The 23,435-nt window shown below is 37.0% G+C and overlaps 1 protein-coding gene across 3 annotated transcripts in view; it reads left to right on the top strand.

Annotated features, from left to right (window-relative positions):
* Positions 1-23,435, top strand: part of LOC5574124 (alpha-catulin) — a 598,722-nt gene that overhangs the window by 118,302 nt on the left and 456,985 nt on the right. Inside the window, exon 1 of one of the 3 annotated variants that reach the window (XM_021853433.1) lies at positions 19,188-20,747. The exons of 1 other annotated variant lie outside the window; for it this stretch is intronic. The gene's annotated coding sequence lies outside the window, so the exon portion shown is untranslated. Of the gene's footprint in view, positions 1-19,187; positions 20,748-23,435 lie in introns of those variants that run through there. One more of the 3 variants, XM_021853434.1, reaches the window with a different exon arrangement.

Here is a 23,435-nt window from a genome sequence, read left to right as displayed (position 1 = left end):
CTACGAGTACCTTTGCTGTAATCCCAAATTAGCTTGAATAAGTATTTTATTCAGCAACTTTTTTGCTAAAGCGTGAGTCATATGTTTCGGTAGAACCAACAAGCTTGAACGTGGTTGTGATAGTTATACCAGTCTTAGAAACATTTTTAAATGTCTAGAAACCTTTTTTTTATATAAACATTCAACGTCTTAGGGCCACTTTTAAACCAAAACGGCTGAAAATTTTACAGAATTCTATTTTTATCATAAAAATTGTCGGATAGATATGAAAGATGATATTTTGTGTTTTTATACTGAAAAATGGTCGTTGAATTGTTATAAATGGGTACTGACCCATTATTTTTTACTGTTATTGCTTTCTCTTTAAAGTATCAGAAATCGGCCTCTCTTTCAAAATGCTGCCTTACTTCATAGACTACTTAGGTGAAAGGAATTAATTGTATAGTAATCTTAATTTATGATCAGCAAAGTTATATTAATCACACATAAATATATCATATTCACGAATCAATATATACCCAGCAACTCATGATCAAAAAGAAATCGAGTAGACCGATAAAAAACAAAGAAAGCTAGACAAAAGCGACAAACCACCCATCGTACATCATTCACAGAAACCACCGCTCACTCCAGAAAGCTTTCACTTTGAAGTCACATGGCCATGGTCGTTGAGGTAACTCAATTCCCCGCATTCACCACTACATTATTCTATATTGCTCCGAGTTCTAGCCCAACGAGGACACTCAACTCTCATTTGCTACTCACATCCCGTCAGCTCTCACAATGGTGGTACAGCTCCCACTTCGGTGCATGTGTATCTGTGTCTGAAAGCGTTCCATGCATGGGCTATATTTAGATCCGGGAACAAGAAGAACCGTATCCGGCAAAGACCGCTTCTCACGCGCGGAAGAAGATCACACATAAAACAGGAAGCATGTCAAGGATAATCGACGATGGCAGCAGACACACACAAAAAATACAAATGGAAAGCTCTCTCCATCTCCCGATTGGTCCTGAACCAACACACCAGTTCTCGACCACACCGACCTAACACCATCAGGATCATTAATATCCTGAAGGTGCGGGCCGCGTCATTCGGTTTGGTCATGAAATGGGATACCTAGTAGGGTGTTCCAGAATTTCATTTTGTCAGAACATTTGAAGGCTCTGCCTCCAAATGGTAGATGATGATGTTACAAACAAACTTTTGTAAGGGAGGAACACTAATAAATGTTGTTTAGATGTTATTATTGTAGTAAGTTATCTCTTTTTATATAATATCATATAAATCTCTATTTGCAATTCAGGGTATGCTGTCATCGGCATTGTTTTTTCTTACAAAATTTTCTATGTTTTAATAGTTAAAGAATTATAGTAGCGGTATGTGTGAGTATCAAACATACCACTACTGATTTATTGTAAGAATATACAAAAAGAAGCCCAATATTTATAATATTCATAAAACCATTTTGTGAATATTCCGATAAAAACATAGAGTAGAGTGGGGAAGGAGTTCGATTTTTGATCAAATTGTCATTGCATGGAACCAAATAAATATAAAATCCTTTTAAATTTTTTATGTAATGACGTTTTAAGACATATCATAAAGATGCTTATTTTTACAGATAAGTTTTCACATAATTGCTTGGAATCAAGCAATCACATAATTGCTTGGCCTAAACCAAAATTTATAAGGTAAAGAAAGCAAAAAATGATATATTTGCTAGAACAACCAAAATAACTGTATGTAAAGTCATTTAAAATTGAATATACTGGTATTGATATTAGATTAATCACAGTAAGCGTAATCTAAAGAGTGCAAGGAAGGCAAATTATATGCCGGAGCAGTTTTAAAGTGATGTGGGTTTTTTACACAGAAAGAAAAATCCATATAAATTTCAGCGTAAAATTATACAAATAAAGGGAATGCCAGATTTGTCGCAAATTTACATGACACATCATGTAATATTACATCAGCATCATTCTGGCATTCCCTTCATGTGAATTTACGCTGAAATTTATACGGATTTTTCTTTCTGTGAAGGATTAGTTTAAAAAATCATAACTCGCGAAACATAAGAGATGGAAATTTGAGTTATTCGGTAAAGTTGCTCCAAATCAATAAATCCAAAACAAAAAGGTTTGTATTTTGATCTTGTAAACCATGGTGGACCACCCTCATTTCACATCAATGATGAAAATTTCTGAAAAATATGGAGAAACTTTGTTAAAGGCACCATATATCTAAAACTGACGGTTCAGGCGTAAACAATTTTATCCACACAGATAAAAATATTTAAATTCCAATGTAGTATAAACTGAGGCATAAAGTAAAAATAAACCAAACTAATATATTTTTACGGCTTTTTGTTTAGTTTTCAACCGAAGATGCATGAACGTTACACGATCGTGTAAATTTAAAGTGCATTTGATTGAAAAATAAGCGATTTATCGTTGACATTTCAGTTTATTTTGATGCTCCAAATATGTGCAGTAAAATAAACCTTAAATTTACAACATATTTTTAGCTGTGCAATGTACATTGTTAGTAGCATCATATTCTTACATTTGGAACTTCAGCGCCCAAGTTTGCAGACAAATCAAATTTTGAGACACCCTAATATCTAGGCTCATGCGTTAGAAGAGTCCATGGATGAGAGAGAAGTACCGTGGTATCTATCTGTTGTTTCCAGTAACATGGACCCATTTTAAAAATTACGCCAGATTCGTCCATGATTGGCGCTCAGCAAGAAGGTCGTCTGTTGATTCCGTTCAGTCGGGAAGGGGAACCAAAAGATGGTTGATGAATGTTGTTGCGTCTCCTGCGTACCGGAGGGTGATTGATGAGCACAGTTGTGAATCGTTTGGCTGTGTGTGGGTACAGCGATCAGTGCGTGGTCTCTGGATGTCAATTTTGGTGAACTTTCAATTAAGAACCTGTCAGAGATGGGGCCCTCCGAAATGTGTGCCACGTGGCTATGACGACTGGGGTTGGGATCGATTATTGTGGGTAAATGTTTCCGCAGAGGGCGTTTGGGGGGTTTGGTACCAATTCGAAGTGATGATTAATTAGCGTAGGGTTTTGTGGAGGAGCCAAGCAGGTATCCTGCAGTGGAGTTTGGATGTAAGATAATTTATATGACTACTGTGCAACATTTATGAAGTATGTTAGAAGTTAGAGTCGGATTCTTAGATGATCGATCTTATGATTACATTCATAGTTATTAACTGGGAGCTTTCCTTGTCAATTGATTTTTTTTGCACTCAATTGAAATTCGCTCGACGAGATTCAAACTCATGCTCCCATTGAACTTCGACGCTGGGTCGGTGCGTCTTTCTGTGTTTTTGACAACATTGCTGTTGCGAGGGAGGCAAAACAACCCAACCGTGGGTAAAAACTAAATGCAGTAACCCAAAAAGAATTTTTTTTGGGTAGTCTGATTTCCCCTTCCGGACTACGGTCTTGTCTTGAATGTAGTGTTACAGTTATTCTAATATGCGTTTTTATACGATATGGCAATTATACATATCCTCACATAATTTATGCATAGTGATTTATAACATAGCGATAATTCTAGTTTTTTCGTAGTATCAAAACTTGTGGTCTAAAAATATATATGATCAAAAATTAATTTTACTTCCGTCTCGCTACGCTTTTGATCAGGGCAGAAGACAATTACAATAGATTCTATAAAAAAAGCGCTAAATAGTTTTCTTTTCTTTTTTCCAGGTACGATTTATTCCAGCTATGCCAAAAATGATTGTAAGTTATATGTGACAATTGTGACTATCGTCTTTAAGAAAAATGTGGTTACTGCTCATTTTAGTATAAGTTCATCATATTATTCATGATCATAATAAATGTTGGATAACTTTACCAACGTACTTTTGGAAGTCTTTCGGATCGCACTTTAAAACACCGCGTATAACTTTTCACTGGTTTATTCACACCGTTAGCTTATTCACTAGCATAAGGACCGTTCCTTTGCCTTCTCCAATATAAGAACTAAATTGCCTATTGGCTTGAGTGGCTTTTTATAGCCGCGAGGTAGAAATTGGAGAAGGCGAATGAGCTGGTTTGTAATTGGTTCTCAAAATATATCTTATAATCCTAACAATCGGCCATCCTGACCGTCATTTGACCCGAATGACGTAATTACTTTTGCACTTCTTCATCATTTTTGCTATCTTCTTCTAGAGGAATAAATCTTTTCATAAATTCAGCACATGTAGATGTTCGATTTGGCCCTTCGTGATTGCCTACTTTTTCCACATCATAACGATCATTTCTCTTCTTGTTAATTACACGGTAAGGTCCTAAGAACTTCTTTGCGATTTTCAAATGTGTTCCAAATTGAGTTCGATTGATTGCTACTAAATCTCCTACATCGTATTCGTTTGCATTTTTTCTGTGTTTATCAAATTGTTTTTTCATTTTCTCCTGTGTTTGTTGTATACTTTGTCTTGCATCTTCTCTAATTTTGTCTCTTGATTCTTCGAAAAGTTTTATCCATTCTTGTTCTATAGTTTCTGCTAATTTAACATCCTCACGTGTTCTCATTTTTGCGCCAAATAATATTTCAAAAGGAGTCCTTCCAATACTTCTTTGCAGTGTATTATTCAAAAATCTTTGTAAATCTGTAACGTATTTGTACCACGATTCCGGATTATCAATGGCCAATTTTGCCAACGCTGGAACTATCACACCATGGATTCTTTCTACTTGGCCGTTGCCACGCGGTACTCCAGTTGTTATAAGTAAATGTTCAATCCCTTCGGATTCACAATACAAGTCAAAAGCTGTCGATGTAAAAGCCGAACCTCTATCTGATATAATTCTTTTTGGACTACCAAACACACTCTTTTGTAAATCAAGTTTCTTTATGACTTCATCTGCTGTAGTTGATTTTACTGGGTAAATCCACACAAATTTGCTAAAAGAATCCATTACCGTAAAAATATAGCGATATTGCTTGCTTGATGCTGTTAAAGGTCCTAAGTGATCAATATGATATGTTGTAAGTGGAATTTCGTCTTTGGGAATGGGATACAATAATCCTTCCTTTTTTCCTGCTTTACGACTAGCTAAGATACAGGACACACAACTTTGAGTAAACCTATCCAGTTTAGCTGATAAATCATCAATCCAGTATTCTCGCATAATGAGCTCGCTCATCTTTTTTGATGCAAAATGCCCTTGCTCATGAATTTGACGGATAACAGAATTATGCATTGATTTCGGTATGACTAAAAGCTTACCCCCTGCGTAATTTTTATACAGAACTCCATGATCCAAAAAATAATCATCGTAATTTCCAACTCCTAAAGCTTGAATTATTGCAGCGAGCTTTTCATCTTTCCTTTGGCAAACTTTTATTTGTTCTATAACATTACTCTGTAGTAGAAGTACAACTGGGTTCCGACTTAGTGCATCAACATGTTTCATACGTTCTCCTGGCCGATGTTCCAATCTGTATTCGTATTCTTCTAACAAAAGAGCCCACCCTGCAATTCTAGGCGAAATATCTCTTTTTTCCATCGTCATTTTGAATGCAGCACAATCCGTGGCAATTGTGAATGGAATTCCTAATAAATAAACGCGAAATTTTTTCAATGCAGACACTATTGCAAGAACTTCCAATTCATAACTGGGGTAATTTGATTCAGCTGAGGAGGTTTTCTTACTGTAGTAATAAATTGGATGAAAACTACTATCGTTAGCAGATTTCTGCAGCAAGATCGCTCCGTATCCGATTTTAGATGCATCTGTGTGCAATTCTGTTAGAGCACTTGGACTATACAGTTTCAATGCAGGCTTACCACATAACGCTTCTTTTAGCTTTACCACGGCTTCTCTTTCACTGGGGCCAAATACAAATACAGTTTCTTTTCGTAATAAGTCTGTGAGAGGCTTAGCAATAATAGAATACCCTTCTACAAATTTTCTAAAATAGCCGGTCAGCCCCAAAAACTGTTGCACCTCCTTGAAACTACTGGGTTCTGGAAAATTAGTAACCGCTACTATTTTATCTGGCGTTGGACGAATGACACCGTTATCAATTTCATGCCCTAAATGCTCAATTTTTCTCTTTAGTAGTTGACATTTCTTCCATTTGATTTTCAAACCGTGCTTCTCTGCTATTTCTAGAACCATTTTCAGTCTCTCTAAAGCCTCTTTTTCATCCTTTGCAGGGATTAGTAAATCATCAATGTAAACGATAACAATTTTTTTCTCTATAAGTTCTCGGAAAATATCATTAATAAAACGTTGAAACACAGTTGGTGAAATACTTAACCCGAACGGAGTTCTGAGGAACTCATATTGCCCCGATGGAGTTACAAAAGCAGTAAATTTTATACTCGTTTCATCTACTGGCACGTGAAAAAATCCATTTTCAAGATCTAATGTTGAAAAAATTCTCGCAGAATGAAGTTCATCAATAATATCCTCTATCAATGGTATCGGAAAATGATCACGCACAATCAATTTATTTAGTTTCCTATAATCAACACACAATCGCCTAGTCCCATCTTTTTTATGCGCTAAAACAATAGGGCTGCTGTATTCCGAAGTGCTCGGTCTAATAATTCCCTCTTCTAGCCATTCAGCTACCTGTTTATCTACTATTTGCTTCTCTAAAGGAGCTAGTCTACGTGGCAATTGCTCTATAGGAGAATCATTTTTCAAAATAATTTTCAACTTAACTCTTGTTTCTGCGTTTTGTCGTGGTGTGTAATTTTCAATCAAATTTCTAACATCTTCTCGTATCTCAATGTTTTTAATGTGATCCAACGGATCATCTTCTACCTCATCTGTTGTGATCCTCATCGCGAAATTCTCTTCCTTAGGCATAAATTTAGCTCCATCAGCAGTTACGCTAACGTCTCCGTAGATCAATAAATTTCTTCCAATTATCACGCTCTGAGGCATATCTTTTGAAGAGAGGACATCAAAAACCATACGGAGAGAAGTATGTTCAATTTGTACATCTACCCGTGTGGAGCCAAGAGTCCAAATAGTGCCATTAAGCGTTATTAACCTTTTTTTCTCGCGTTCATCAATTATCAAATTCAATTTATCAGCCCAATCTTCACGCAACAAAGACACATCGGCACCAGAATCAAAAAATGCTTCGACAGGTAAATTTTCTAATAAAACTGACATATAAGTTCCCTTTGAAACCATTGAAGATTTGCACACATTGACATTTTTATCACCAAATCTTTTGGGACATTCTCTGGCTAAATGACCGACCTTTCCACAGCTATAACATGCTGCACTCTTTGGTATATTATTATACCCATTAGGCGATTTCGATTGATAACCACTGTCGAAACGGGAATAACCGTATCTCTTCTCCGTATTTGCAGTTGGCATTCGATTCTCCCTAGTAAACTTATTATCTTTTATTACCTGATATACACGTAGTTTCTCTCTGAACTCGCTAACAGATTTTGCTCCATAAAGCAACATCTTATCAGGGCCATTATCATTGATGCCATTAATAGTGTGAGTGATAATCGATTCTGAATCTACATTTGCTTTTGCTCCGATTTCACGCATAACCAAAAAGTATTCGAGAACGTTTTCTCCCAAATTCCTCTTGCGTGCCCTTAGCCGCTCATGAACCAGAGCACTATTTTCTCTGTGTTCAAACTCAGCAATTAAAAAATCTCTGAGTGCCCTCCAATTAGTAATGTGGTGAGCGCTATTAAGCGACATTTTCGCCAAGCCAATCAGCTTACGCTTCGCCACTACAAATTTACGCATGTCGGATAAACCAATCGTCTCTGACATCTCTTCAAAGTCAGTAATCCATTTGTGCACAGGGTACAGATCTGTACCAGAAAATTCGGAAAAAGCTGATTCAATTTCACTTACCGTCAGACGCTGATTGAAGCCATCGTAACAATCATCACGCATGGTACCACATCGCACGGCCCAAGTATTGGCGTTGTTTTGCGCACCACCGTCGGACCTATCCGGCACATTAGAATTTCTCGTGGTAGGAATATCATTCATCATTTCACATGACACACTAACCCCAGCGTAGTTGCTGCTGTTATCACATCTCATTGCCCTTGCAACATTTCCTTCATCTCGACCATTGCCGATAGTGTTATTATTAACACAATTCAAATTTCTTCGCTGCTCATCATCTTCTTCAACTCGACCATTGCCGACAGGGACATTGCTAGCACTATTCACATTTCTTTGCAGCTCAATTTCTTCATGATATTCACTTCTATTTATTTCAAATTCTGGGTACAAAATACCGCCATTAGGCGTACTACAACTTCGCAGAGGCGTATTGTTGGTGCGTCTTTCTTCTAACGCACTGGTGAGCCTCGAGTTTTCCATTCTTAAACTGTCGATCACACTTTGCATAGCAGTCATTTGTTCTGTTAAATTCACTACGCTCATATTCGAAAAGTTCAGTTGATTGATCATTTGAGCAAAACGGTTATTGTTCGGATCACGTGGTGGTAGACCATAGTTCACCACAGGTGGAGGGGGAGGTGGAGGCAATGTTTGATTAGGTGGAATAAAGGGAGGAGGTTGAAGAAATTGGCGAGGGGATGGAGGAGCTCCGTACCCGTACGGTGGTAGGTTCGCCATTAGAAAGATTCGCAAATTTGCGAGCACAATAGTTCACAGTCTGTTTTTACCTCGTTCGGTGGCCTTTGACCGGTCACACTTTCAATGTTTTGGCGCCGCCGCTCGAGAGGTAGGCTGTTTAACACTGATTGGCGCGCTTCGAAACTGTTCTTCGAGAAAGAAAAAAAAAACGCACCTTCGCGCGCTTTGGCAATGCTTTCGATGAAGAAAAGCACTAAATAATTCACTTATTTCACTTATGATTTAGTTCGAATTCAATTAATGTTTTGCCTAATCACTAGATTTCAAATTCAATGTCTTAACTCAAACTAATCACTAATGGTTTATATCTAACTATGTACACTATTTCTTCAAAAACTTCAGCACTTTACGTGTCCCTTGACACAATCGCGATTCCGACACTTCCCGGACGAGCCCCCAAATTTGTTGGATAACTTTACCAACGTACTTTTGGAAGTCTTTCGGATCGCACTTTAAAACACCGCGTATAACTTTTCACTGGTTTATTCACACCGTTAGCTTATTCACTAGCATAAGGACCGTTCCTTTGCCTTCTCCAATATAAGAACTAAATTGCCTATTGGCTTGAGTGGCTTTTTATAGCCGCGGGGTAGAAATTGGAGAAGGCGAATGAGCTGGTTTGTAATTGGTTCTCAAAATATATCTTATAATCCTAACATAAATATAATAATTGATTTATCGGTTATGAAAACTTCGGCTGAATATTGCAGCATTATTTCCCTAAGTATTTGGCCGGAATGCCGTTTGGCCGAGTTACGTACAAAAAAATAATAAAATTGCTACAATGCTGATGTGTAGGATTCATAAGTGTGGCCCAATAACTAATCAGGTAATCAATATGTTTATTTTTTAATATGACGAGACTTCATGTTTGTCATGTGCTCTTAGAGAATGATAAAAATCAACTCATTAATTCAGCACGAAGTTGTGAACTCCACACATCGCGGCAAGACTCTAAGCTGATGATTGATTCGTCTCTGGGTTACCAAGAATGTGCTAGGGTTTCATGTGTTTTTAATGATTTCATCAGAATTTTTCCTTCTCCTGAAAATAGGCTATTCTTTCGAGACATATTGGTTTCATAACTGCTTTGAATAATTCGACTTATGTTTAATTGGGAATTTTACCTTCTTTAAATCATCGGCAGTTCTTTTTACTTAAACTGATTTAATGATTATTTGCATTTCACTTGATAACTACCGAAAAACTAAACATTACACATACTTAGCAATTGGACTAAATGGGCAAATTGATGTGAAGTTTTGCGAAAAAGTTACACGTCTTCTCGTTGAGAACCGAACTCACGATTCCCTGATCTCTAGTTAGGGCGCGTTACGCCTACGCCACGAGAGGACTCATGTACGCAGAAGTTAACCTGAATTCGATAACTAGAGATCAATGAGTCGTGAGTTCAATTCTCACCGAGAAGACGTGTGAATTATTCGCAAAACTTCACATCAATTTGTCCATTTAATCCAATTACAAAGTATATGTAATGTTTAGTTTTTCGGTAGTTGTCAAACTTCCACTCGGCTGGTTAGCCATAAACCACGAATCATAATTAAAAACAAGTATGCATTACACTTCCTTAAATTTTCATAAGATATTTTTCCGTCTTTTGATCAAATACTGTTCTTTCAAGAGTTCGTAAACAGTTTTAGTTACTGTCAAAAGCTGACGACAAACGCAATGCGAAAATTACTGCTGGCAGCTATTACCGCTAGCAGAGTATAAATAATTACTCAGATTTAGGATGTTCTCCTTTCAGCACTGACTGTTTCTCGAACTGACACTGAAAAGATAAGTGTTTGTATATCAAAGATGATTTATCTTTCTTTCAGAATAAGCTGAATAAGTTCTTTGAAATTCATTACAAATGCTTGCTAGCATAGTTCACTATTGGTTTTCAATTCCGGTCAAACGGCATACGGCCAAATGGCATTAGGGCATATGGCCCAGAACCGTAATTTCTATTATTTTTGAATCTCAGAAAAGTAAATTTTGAAACCTTCGCAAAACATACCAGCTTTTACGCTAGCTATAAAACTGATTTGATTTTAACATTTCTTGCCAACCTATTTTGAAGTTAGCTCTTAGTAGGCCATGCTCTTCGATTGTTGATTGCAATGTCAAATATTTTCACTGGGTTAATTTTGCAGCTGTGTTTTTTATATTACAATATTCACCTATTTTTTACCAACTTCTTTTTATTATTCTCGACAAGAGAAAAGCGTTTCTGAGCTAATTATTGAAGATAAAGAAATTCGAGAGGACAGCATTTTGTACATCGTTATTGGCTCTTATACTCTGATTAACACGATCAACAAACATAGCCCAACCTGGCTCCACTGTTATATATTTTATAACCTTCCGTAAACTTCACGGAAGATGGGATGAATCAAAACTTACATGGATATTTTCAAAGTAGTCTGATATGTTCGAATATTGATCTTCGTTCGAGAGGTCTATGTCTTTCATAAATGCTGTTACATTTGGGTTTGTTCTGCGAGTGGGATGAGAAATCTCTGTCTCATATAGCGATGTGTTATTTAAACAGGAATAGCCCCGAGCTCTATAAATTCCTACAAATGCCGTCCAAGGTATGTTTTGAAAAAAAATCTAAAGAAAGCATTAGTATTTGATCACTGGAGCAATTTGTTTGGCATTAAATTCGTTGTAAAGCTCGTAACATTCATTCACGTTGTTCTGTTCTCAAAATAACCTATATTTACAGGCACCAGTTCATGGCTGCTCATCATAAGTCTAAAATGGCAAAAAATAGTAATAAACTGTATTAAACGCAGAAAATCCGGAATAAAACCTTTAGATTTTATTTTAAGGGATTTTTTTGACTTTCGTTTGCATAAACCAGAAAAAATGTCAGCAACGCAAAACTTGCTTAGATTGAACCATTAAAATATTCTAGTGTAGGCCAGAAACGTCAAAAAGGGGTGATTCATAGTTTATGGCAAGGCTGGCGTAAGAAGCTGGATAAGCTTCGAATAAAATATTGCTAAATTTCAGCAAAACTCAGTGATACCGTGATGAACCAAAACCCGGACGGTACCAATATCCGGACACTCTAGTAATATTCATTAATTAAAGCTAGATTTGAATGCTAATATGTTTGGGTTTTATTCAAATTATTTCCTTTACCATTGTAGAACATATTACTATCATTTTAAATCTAGTTACCACTGCCAAAAAAATGATAAAAATAACAACAAATTAGTAGTTCCGGTTGAACGTCATTTCGTCGCGGTCCATGTAGATTCAAGTTCGAGAATCTATAGACGCGCAAGCCCAAACACGAACAACGTTTTGTTTGCAGAAAAGGTGTGTGAATCTTTTTTCATGCAGTGTTTTGAACAAAATTGTTTACAGGGTGTCCGCAAATTATCCGTACAAACTTTGAAGGCATGGCTCTATACAATCAAGCATAATAAATTCAATATTCTTGCATGGTTTTAAACCTTAGCTTATTATATTCTTAAAAAGTAAGTTTGACACATTTCCAACTTCAAATAATTGCAAAACCAACCCAAATGTATTGAGGTGTCTTGAAGGGAGCTGTTTTCCGAGCTCTATGACGGAAGAGGAATGTCCATAGAATTCACTGGATTTGAACCGTACAATTTTCTATTTCCAGTCTAACTTGAAGCCACTAACCTGTAGATTACTTCAAATAATAATAGGACATTTGGATTCATCTCTTTTAGGTTTAAGGGATAACTCATCTCCAGTATGACTAACGGCCCTCAGGAAAAACGTCTCCGAAAAATTTAGATTTGTCAATCTCAGTAAAAAGCAATTATTCCGAATTTTTTTAAAGTTGCATTTTGTGTTAACATATAAATGTATTATAAAAGGTACATGGACATTGACTTTTCATTGTTTTTAATGCGAGAACATCTTTCCAATATTTTGCTGTTCGGATAATTTGCGGACACCCTGTATATGAAGCTTTTTTGAAAGTTTGGTAACAAGATTGTTGAAGATTAGGATGCAAATATGTATTTCATGGTGTGTTGTCTGTCTGTCCGGGATTTTGAGTCAGTGGTTTAAAATCCGGACAACAATTGGAAAGCCTAATTTTTACTAGTGAATGTGATTTTTTTTTAGAAAATTAGAGAAGAATTGTAAAAAATAAATGAAAAGCGGTGTGAGTTATCAGCAGTGGCGCGGGAAGTGGGTAGGACAGGTAGGACATGTACTACGCACAAAAACGCCTGGGTAGGACAGTCAAAGGATTGTCCTACCCATGACCTAGCAAAAAAAAAAAAAAATCTGCGGAAAGCTTGGAAGTAATTCTTGAGAAGTTACTGGAACAACCACAGAGAATTATCAGAAGATTATTGAAGAATTTGTAGTTAATGCATTGGATTGATCTAATATTAGTCGTATCGTTTTGATGGTGCTAGGGATTTCTGAACGTGTGATCACTCTTGATATAATCTATCAAAGCATTGCTGAATCTCTTGGATCAGGGGTTTTCAGCCTTATCGGCTCGCGGAGCACTTTTTGAAATAAAATTGTTGCGTGGAGCACCTGGTCTTCATCACCACTCTGTTCGTAAACTGAACTTTTTCCAAGCTTAAATCGTCCCTATAATTCATACGAAAATCGTGAAGTAAGATTTATGTTAACATTCGTTTAAACTGAAAACTTGATCGATTGGTCATTTTCAATTTGTGGCAAATAGATCAAGTTTCCAGCTCAAGCGGATTTTCGATTTTTCAGATTTGTGCTAGAGAGCAGGTTTGGCTCCGATTCATCTTAGTTTTGAACTTCTTTTAAAATTACAATCTTAAATATTTTATTTGATTGTGAAAGCTTTTGTACTTCAGGCTTGTACTATGTGAAAATATAAAATAGGGGTGTTGAGTTTGACGGAAATGGCCTATTAGGCATTAAAATGAAACTTTATTTCAATATTGGGATATGTCAATATTAAAAATGACAGAATGGGTTTGTTTAAGACATTTTCGAACTTCAGTTTTTACTTTGAACAACTGAGCGACATTCTTTAGCGAAATACATCTTTTTAGGTCAACATTAATGTGTTTGAATGGATTAACCACAAGTTCAGCACTCATATACTCATAATGTTGATAAAACTCATGAAATATTCTTAATTTTATTAGCACGGTATCAACATTTCAATTATTATAAAAGTTGCATGTTTCTCAGATATTTTTATCCAACGAGGATAAGTATCCCGACAAAACTATCACATACAGAAAGCTTCCATATTTAATTTGGCGGGAAAAATTGGATAATTTCAACTTTCCGATTTGTTTTACAAACTAAATTCAAGAAAGTACAATTTTGCAGCTAAAACTGTTCCGTACAAAATTTTTCCTGACAATATATTTTATCTAGCCTATAACGAAATATTAGCTCAAATCTTGAACGTTTTTGTAAAGATATCCGAGATACATGAATGTTCGATAATGAACGAGATTTTGACACCGCTGTGTATAAGACTCGTTTATTGTGTCATTTACCATAATGTGAAAATGAATTAAAAACCTCTAAACTTTCTAGAGCACAAAACTAAAGAACAAAACAGTGGTCCTAAAAGAAAATTCTAGGTATGGCTTGGTTTAGTATTAAGACCGTATTTTAAAGCAAGAAGTAGAGCTATTTCAAGGCATTGGTTCAAATCTTCAAAACTGTCGCGGAAAACCTGCCATGGCTTTGCGGAGCACCAAGTGCTCCGCGGAGCACGATATGAAAACCGCTGTCTTGGATGATTTTTAGAGCAATTTTTAGAACTCCTACATCACACTCTCTAGAAGTTATTGACCGATTCAGAATTGACGTAAACATTTCTGGAAATAGTTCTTAGTTAATTCATGAAACATTATTTGACAAAATTCAGACTCATATTTTGTGGCATCATTCATAAAAATATTTAGAGCAAATTGAAAGATTTTTGTTTGCAAAATTTCTGAATAAAATCCAGTAAAATATGTAATGGAGTTTCTGCACGATGGAACATTTTTCAAGCATCTTAAGTTTCTCCTGAAAACTTTTGCGATTAGCCGGGTCTCAAAAACTACGCAAATTCACAGATTTTTTACTGTTCATCCATTTGTTATCTAGAAATAGATGAGGAAATTACAACTCACTGGTTGTAAATGCTTGCCTTTTGGTCTATTGCTGTCAAATGTGATTAACAAAATTTATTTAAAAAAGATATGAATATGCAGTAAACACGCAGCTATTCAGCATGACCATGCTGAGGGTCGTGGGTTCGAATCCCACCGGTCGAGGATCTTTTCGTAAAGGAAATTTTGTCGACTCCCAGGGCATAGAGTATCATCGTACCTGCCATACGATATACAAATGCAAAAATGGTCAATCGGCAAAGAAAGCTCTCAGTTAATAACTGTGGAAGTGCTCATAAGAACACTAATCTGAGAAGCAGGCTTTGTCCCAGTTGGGACGTAACGCCAGAAAGAAGAAGAAGATGAATATGCAGGGTACTCATATTTTTTTTAATATGAATGCTAACAAAAGATGATCCAATGATTGATCCTAAAGATAAGGCTGGTAGTAGTTTTCTCTTTAGATACCTAATCTCTATTTTAATGCAAGTCTCTAAGAAAGCTCATTCTACTTGCTTTGAATCCTGATGAAAAATTGTACAGACTTCAAAAAAAAAACCTTCAGAGACTATAACGAGTCCAACAGGATCTTCAAGAATTTCAAGTCTCGGATTCCCTGAAAAAAAGCTTCAAAAATTATCATAGTGATTTTATTCAGAACTAGTTGCCTTGGCAAACTTCGTCTTGCCATCAAGTAGGCTATTGTAAAATCTTATGTAATCCCCCATACAAAATGGCATTAGTCTTCTCCCGTTTCCCGATTATTTAGGATACTTTAACAAACTTTTTCTTCGCACGAGCACGTCGCATCCCTTGTCGAGTGAAACAATGAAAAACTTACGTCAATCCGAAGAACTCCTCCAGAATTGGCTAAAGGAAATTCGCGAGAACGCCACAGCTGCTACCTCCGGTAATTTCCTCAGATATGACTTTGATATTTTTTTTTCAAAAACTATAAAAGAATTTCCCCTCCTTTTTTCATTAATCCTTCAACCGAATTCTCCAGTTGTTACTCAAGGAAATCTTCCAAGGATTTTTACAGAATTTCTTCCGAGAACATCCACAAAGGTTTATTCCATAGAGTTTGAAAAAATAGCTCAAGGTTTTTTTTTCGAGAAACCCTGCAAAAATTCCTCCGCCTGTGTCATGTTGAAGTTATTGATTCAATTATAGAAGATGTTTTGACCGAGAATCGGGACTTTCTTAAAAAAGAATTTTTGGAGGAATTCAGATGATTCCTAAAAAACAACAACAAAATTCATTTCTATGGTTCTTCTAGGTAAAATCCAGACTGAATTCTTGATTCTTCATTCTTTACAAAATTCTCAGAAAATTTTCCCCTCACTTTCAATTTCCAGTCCAGTTTTTAACTTCATTGTGTTCAAAATATACACCAACGTATGTCCTACCCATGATTACGAACGTGGACGCGCCTCTGGTTATCAGAATACAGTAAAATGTGAGATAAACTGTGTAAATCTTTCGTGATTGACACTCAAGCCGCAAGTACTTCAGTGTGAGCTGCAAGCGCTCCAGTTCAGGTAACCACAACAGTAATATTAATATTACGTGCAACATTGTTAGAGAAGTACTAACATTGGTTCTGTCGAAGAACGATATTATATTGAATTTGACATGATTTTCATTAGTGATATTCAAATAAATCATGTTTTAACATAGATGTCCGGATATCGATCCAACAGTATCCGGATATAAAAACATATTTTGCATCTGGTGTCCGGATTCAAAGACAAGGTAAGCATCAATATTTTGATAATTTTCTTGTTAAAATCATGGTTGATACCGGATATTTCTTCACTTTTATGAAGATTTGATTTGTAAGAATGTGTTGAACAATAACATTTTTTGAATATTCCAACAAAACATACATAAATAAGAGTTTGAACATGTGTGCCGTCTTAAGCGTCCGGGTATTGATTCATCACGGTATACTACGCTAATTACAGCGCCTATTTTTGCAGAATTTTTCCCAACTCTTACGTTATCTATATCACGTCTCCAAACATTAAATACATACTCAGATTTTCGTGTTCATCATTGTGAATACTCATCACAAATCTCCCAACTGGCGGGCAACGTGCCTTTGAAGCCGGCCTTCTGATAATCAAAATTATCAAAAACTGGCAAACTCTCATTGTTATTGGTAGTTATGAATTGTTAAACGATAATCAAAGCTTCAAATGTCACTGACCCGAACTCCAGATAAGCAGTACATATCTTAAGCGGCTTCCAAGTAAGGTAGTTTTATAGTATTTAAAAATGACTGTTTGACTTCTTGCTCCATAATTATTGCGGAAAAATATGAATATAATGCGATTTCAATTTTTTTTTTGTTTATTAGAGAGACTTTCACTATTTGTGATTTTCCCGATATTCTTACTGGGAACTTTCTGGACATCCTTTTGAAAATTAACATTTTCTCTGAGGGAATTCCTCTTGGATTGTAAATTGAATCACTCTGAGTTTCTTCTAAAATCTTCAGGGATTCTTCCGGAAACCTCTAAAGGATTCATCAGGAAACCAGAGTTGCTTAATATCAATCATATCAGCTGATGGATGATGGTCTAAAACTATCACTATCACTTGCGAGCTATCAATATCACTTTGATTTGACAACCAACTGCAGTGATGCGACATCGCACTCTAGATCATAATCACTGCGGAATGAGTGATCACGTGGTAATTATTCATGCTATTACTGTTTTTCAGTGACCAACAAATAGTTTCAACGTATCTGCAACACTGTAAAAAATATCGTACTGATAAATTGAAATTTAAACTGCTTAATTTAAGGCTAAACTTAACCCATCAGCGATATCCATAGTCTATCGCCATCAATGCACTTGTGATGGAGTAGACAGCATGATATTGATATGATGTAGATTGATCCGAATTGTATCGCAGTCGGCCTGTACAAATCAGCAAATTTTAAGCGTTGATAGTGACAGCAAGCAACTCTGCAGGAAACCCTTCCAGGATTTTTCTAGCATTCCATTTGAGATTTTTTCAAACACCCTCCCAAATCTCACTGAGATCTTCCGTATATTCCGTATATTCCTGGGATTCTCCTGAAAATTGTTCGGGAATCCTACTGAGATTCATCTTGAAATTTATGTAGGATTATAAAAAGATGCTTGTCGCTGGTATGTTTCGAAAATCTTTATGGTATACTTCGGAAAATTCACCTGTGTTTATTCCAAAAATCCTTCTGAGATTCCTCCGGAAACATCTTAAACATTCTTCCAGAAATTCCGCTGACATTATTTCGGATTTTTTTGTTTTAGTTATCCCTCTGATATTTTTCAGAAATCCTTCTGATTCTTCAGTAAATCTCCCTGGGACTCTTTCTTTCAGAAATCTCTCGGAAATCTTTGATATTTTTATATAAATCTTTCTGTAATATTTTGGTAAATGTCAGTGGTACTCTACTGGTGATCCCATTTAAATTCTCCCAGAAATCTCTCTGCAACTATAATATTTAAAAAATAACTATGAATTCTTTTAGGTTATTTTGGAAATCCTTCTGAAATTCTTCCGTCAATTCGTTTAGAATACTTAAGGAAATCGTGTCTGAATTCTTCAGATTCACTCTGAAGTTTTTCCAAAAATCCCCTTAGAATTGTTTGGAAATCGTTCTAGTACTCTTTCAAAAAGCATATTTTTTCAGAAATCTTGCTAAAATCATTCCAGACATCTTCAAATATTGGCCTCTGGGATTCTTGAAAAAACTCATCTAAGATTGTTCGGAAAACTATTCCAGAATGTTTACGGAAATCTCTCTGGAATTCTTCCTAAAATTCATCGGAGAGTTTTCCGGATTTCTCTTTTACTTACAGGAATCCCGTAGAAAATCTTTTTGAAAGCATAGGTTCTTAAAGAAATTCCCCATATATTCTCCCATATATCACTCTGAGATTTTTTCGGATTTTTTCTGGAACTCTTCTAAGAATTTGCTGTGGAATATTTACGGAAATTCTTTTTTGAAATTTACCGGAAACCGTTCTGGCATTCTGCTGGATATCTTTTCTGAATTCTTACGAAACTCCTTTTGGGCTCATTCCGACAATCTTACAGCAATTCTTCCGGATACCTTCGAGAATTTATCCAGAATGATTTCTGGAAGATTCCCAGCTAGTTTTACTGGATAAATTCCACAAAGAACCCTAGTGGCATTTACAGAAAAATCTTGGAGAAGCCAGATAACTCCAAAATAATTCTGAAATAGTCCCAGAAGACGAATCCTTAAATGACATCCGGGACATCCCAGAATGGTTTTCGGAAGAATACACGAGGTTTCTCTTCTCTAATATTTCCGAAAGAATATCTGAGGGATTTTCGGAGGAATCTTCGATGTCGAAGCGGCTGTTGAAGACCTGTCGTCGACCAATACGCCGAGGTGCTCTTGAAAACGCTTTAATGAAATTGCGAGTCTTCTGTCGTTGACCTCGAACTGCTGAACTACTTTGCAGTTGCTGACTCTCCAGCCATCAACTATTCGATGACGTCTAAAGATTCCAGCTAGCTCGACGCATTCTATGTAGAACTGCGGCGATAGCCTAATATCTATCATTATCACTGCCCAGTATCGATTGCCTCTTCTTGATCAGTCCGAAAAGCATCCACCTTCGAAGTCCTTTTCCGGAATCCGAACTGCCTCTTGGAAATCCGTGCAAATCATCTGATAGTCACAAAACTTGAAGTATATGCCATTTAACTAAAATCACCCCATCCCAGAACACCGTCACAACATATTCCACAAGTTGGCCAGAATTGTAATCACTCGTCAGAGCCCCGTCCAATACAATCAAAAGCTTCTCTCGTCTGCCGTTCGGACCGCACGCAACATTCCTCCCCCACCGAGCACTGCTCCATGGAGGCCGTTCCCGGCGTTTTCCCCGTGGTGTGGTTTTGACATTCAATACCAGCGCACACCTAACACAACACAATCAAGCGTGAGCCCACGAAGCACCAGCCACCGTCGACATTGAAAGTTGAACACCCACCCACCCACATTTTGGGTGAGTGGTATCCTGCCTGTGTGGGAGCGCATGGTTTCAAACACTCTCTCCTGCACATGGCACGAACCGAAAAGGAGTCCCCTGCAAAACCTGGAGATTCAACTTCAACGAGGCTCTACGAGTGCTTTAGTTGCATATCGTCTTCCGTTCGCGTCGCTCGCAAAAATCTGCCAACTCCCAGGTGATATTCCAGTCAGTCAGAGTGATTGAGGAGACTTCAGATAAAGGTGAAGGAAAAAGAAAAAGTACACCACCCACAACTTTGTGTGACTGGTGCTGTGCAAAGGTGATTCCTCCGGAGGTCTCTGGGAAGTCTCGGGATTTCGTAGTTTCGGTTCGGATTACGGAGTGAGTGCGTGAAGTCGTGGCCGGGGAGGAAAGTTCTGCGAAACAGTATTCTGAGGGTTTGAAGAATTTTCCTCGACGACGACGTCTACGGGGTTTTCCCAAGCTACACAGCTACAGCTGCTGGTCACAGGATGTAGAAGTGAATGAACGAGGGTGGAAAAATCAGAATAAAGAATCAGCAGTGGAGCATCAAACCGCGAGAGCTGCAGTGAGTGAGAAGTGAAGCTTTTTTCCCGTTTCGGAAAGTCTTGTCAGTGCATGAGTTTGACATCGCTAGAAAAAGTGAGTCTAATTACCCCGGGATTTCCAGAGTATCGTGAAGAATAACCAACCGTCCCGTGCCGTGAGCCGTGCCATCCGTGGGTCCCTTCGTTTCAGCAGCTCAAGGCACAAGCACTCGGCCGGCGAGATTGTGTGCGTAGTTGGTGGGAAAATGTGTTCGTGTTTGTGGGGGTGGCATTTGGATCCTCCGAGCTCCAAGGGATTAGTGTGGTTGTTCTAGAAGTGAGAGACGGGATTTCCGAGGGAAGCTTCCCACCGCCTTGGTCTGGACGCGTGCTTCTGACCGAAAGTGCAAAGTTTGTTCGGAGGAAAGGTGCAAACAAGGTGATTTTCCATCATTAATAATCAATGAGTTTGTGTATTTTGGTTTTGATACGTTCCCTGCTGAATTGAAGCCTGATTTTGGCTGGCTTCCTGAAAAAAGTCGACTGAATTTATCGATATTGAAGCGAGCCCCCTGAGAGTATCGAGCCAAATTGGTATTCGAGTGTGTGTTTGAACTCGTACTTCCGCTATTAGAAACCGTCGGTGGAGAAAGTAAAAGCCTATTCCGAAATCTGCTCCATCACGTTACATTGAATCTGGGAACCGAACGTAGGATGAGGGATGTTGCCTCATTTTTGCTCGATAGTGTTAGTGGTTTGTTTTCGGACCGAGATTGACGCGGTTGCTTCGTCAAAGGGAGAACTGGTCGGAAAATGGATGAGATTTTGTGGAGCCCTTCGGAGGCAATCTGTTTACTTCATTAGATGAGGGCCACCGAGAATTCGCTTCTGTTTCATGCCTACCGTTTTGTGATATCGTCGTCTTTGTCGTCGTCGTCGTCGTCATGAGTTTGTGTTAGTGTCAACCGTGGGAAATCTGAACCAGGCTTTCAGGAGATGAAACAGCTGGATTTTGTGGGCAGGCTTCATCGATATGTGTAATGTGTGGGAAAATTTTGTGAGATGGTAGACCAAAACTGAAGGAAAGCAATCGAAAAATGGTTGTACTGAAAAAGGGCATCGCACATGATGTTGAATTGTTGAGCCAACAATTAAAAATCCTTTTTTGGAAGTTGAGAAGTTGGTGAATGTCGAAATCCTCAAATTTGTTTCACTAAACTCTCGTACAAGTTTATGGTTGCTCATGAAAGTGGTTTTTGTTTATTGTGAGTAGAGTAACTTGAAGCTAAACAATTAATGAGTAACTTTCCACATGTTGACCTAGTTGGTAGAAGATATGTATAATTGAGAAATCCAGCTAATGAATTCATCTCGTTTGATCTTGAAGCTGAAATGTGTTCGGAGAAGAAGAATTAAAGAGTTTAGGCATATGGTGCTACAAGCCCAAATTGAAACTCATTTTTTATGTTGAGTGGCAAATACAATGTGTGTTGTCGCATAACAAACAGTTGAACACAACAGGCATTTTAGATCATCCTAGGAATCCCAAAAATTCATACCCCCATTTTGTAGGACTAATCGGTGATTTGTTGTTGAATTTGGCACAAACTTTCAGCCCTTAATACGAGTAAACGTAATATATTACAGAATTGTATGAAGGGCTCTCTGAATTGTACGATTATGGATCCACTTACATAGCCTGAGCGCTATCAATTGATACCTAAATCTATTGACGAAAAAAAAAATCAATTATATTTTACAAGCAAGCACAATGTTGCACAGAGTAATAGGATATTGTGAGTTTAACAAAGACACCATAAGTTGTAGTTCATTTGTAAGGATTTACAAATGCAATAGGTTGTCCTATGGTGGTTTTAGACCATGATACAGCACCTATTTTGAATTACACGTAATATTATCTTTTCTTTTTTTTATTTTTTTATTAGTTTCATTCTAAACATTACATTCATTTCTTATATCTAGGTGTTCTGTGTTATTAGACAACACTCTCATCCTAATTTGGTAAAACAAATTTAAGATTTAATTAACATTTTGTTAACAACATATAATATTTCATTTGCCGTAGCAGTTCAGATTGTTTACAGGTGAGTTGATTTCACCTGCTTATAAGAGAAAAAAAACGCTTTAAATATACTTAACCTAACTTAACCTAAACATATAACGCATTAATCGTGGCAATAGAAGATTGTAACGATTTTTGCCTGAAATTATTAATGATTTTATTTGACATTTGATCCAATGTTTCAACATTGGATATTCTATTTAACTCATTGGTACTATACCAGGGAGGAAGCCTCAGAATCATTTTCAAAATTATTTGAATTCTCTGCAGAGCTTTCTTCCTGGTATTACGACAGCTAGTCCATATTGGTACAGCATACAACATGGCTGGCCTGAACATTTGTTTGAATATCAAAAGCTTGTTCTTAAGACAAAGTTTTGATTTTCTATTAATAAGGAGATAAAGACATTTTACATATTTATTACATTTGGCTTGAATGCCCTCAATGTGATTTTTGAAAGTTAAATTCTTATCAGGCATGAGCCCTAGATACTTAACTTCATCTGACCAATTTATTGGAATCCCTCTCATCGTGACAACATGTCTACTTGAAGGTTTCAAATAAAGAGCTTTTGGTTTATGTGGGAATATTATTAGTTGAGTTTTGGAAGCATTAGGAGAAATCTTCCGTTTTTGCAAGTATGAAGAAAAAATATCCAAACTTTTTTGCAATCGACTACAGATGACACGCAGGCTTCGTCCTTTGGCGGAGAGGCCTGTGTCATCCGCAAACAAAGATTTTTTACATCCCTGAGGTAACTCAGGTAAGTCAGATGTGAAAATATTGTATAATATTGGTCCCAAAATGCTGCCTTGAGGAACACCAGCTCTTACAGGAAGTCTTTCAGATCTGGAGTTCTGATAATTAACCTGAAGTGTACGATTTGACAGATAACTTTGAATTATTCTAACAATGTATGTTGGAAAATTAAAGTTTTTTAATTTTACAATCAAACCTTCATGCCAAACACTGTCGAATGCTTTTTCTATGTCTAGAAGAGCAAGACCAGTAGAATAGCCTTCAGATTTGTTGGAACGGATCAA

This window comes from Aedes aegypti, chromosome 3 (genome assembly GCF_002204515.2).
Source record: "Aedes aegypti strain LVP_AGWG chromosome 3, AaegL5.0 Primary Assembly, whole genome shotgun sequence".
Taxonomy (NCBI): Eukaryota; Metazoa; Arthropoda; class Insecta; order Diptera; family Culicidae; genus Aedes; species Aedes aegypti.
Note: the sequence above shows the minus strand (reverse complement) of the source record. Positions and strands in the feature narration are given on the sequence as shown.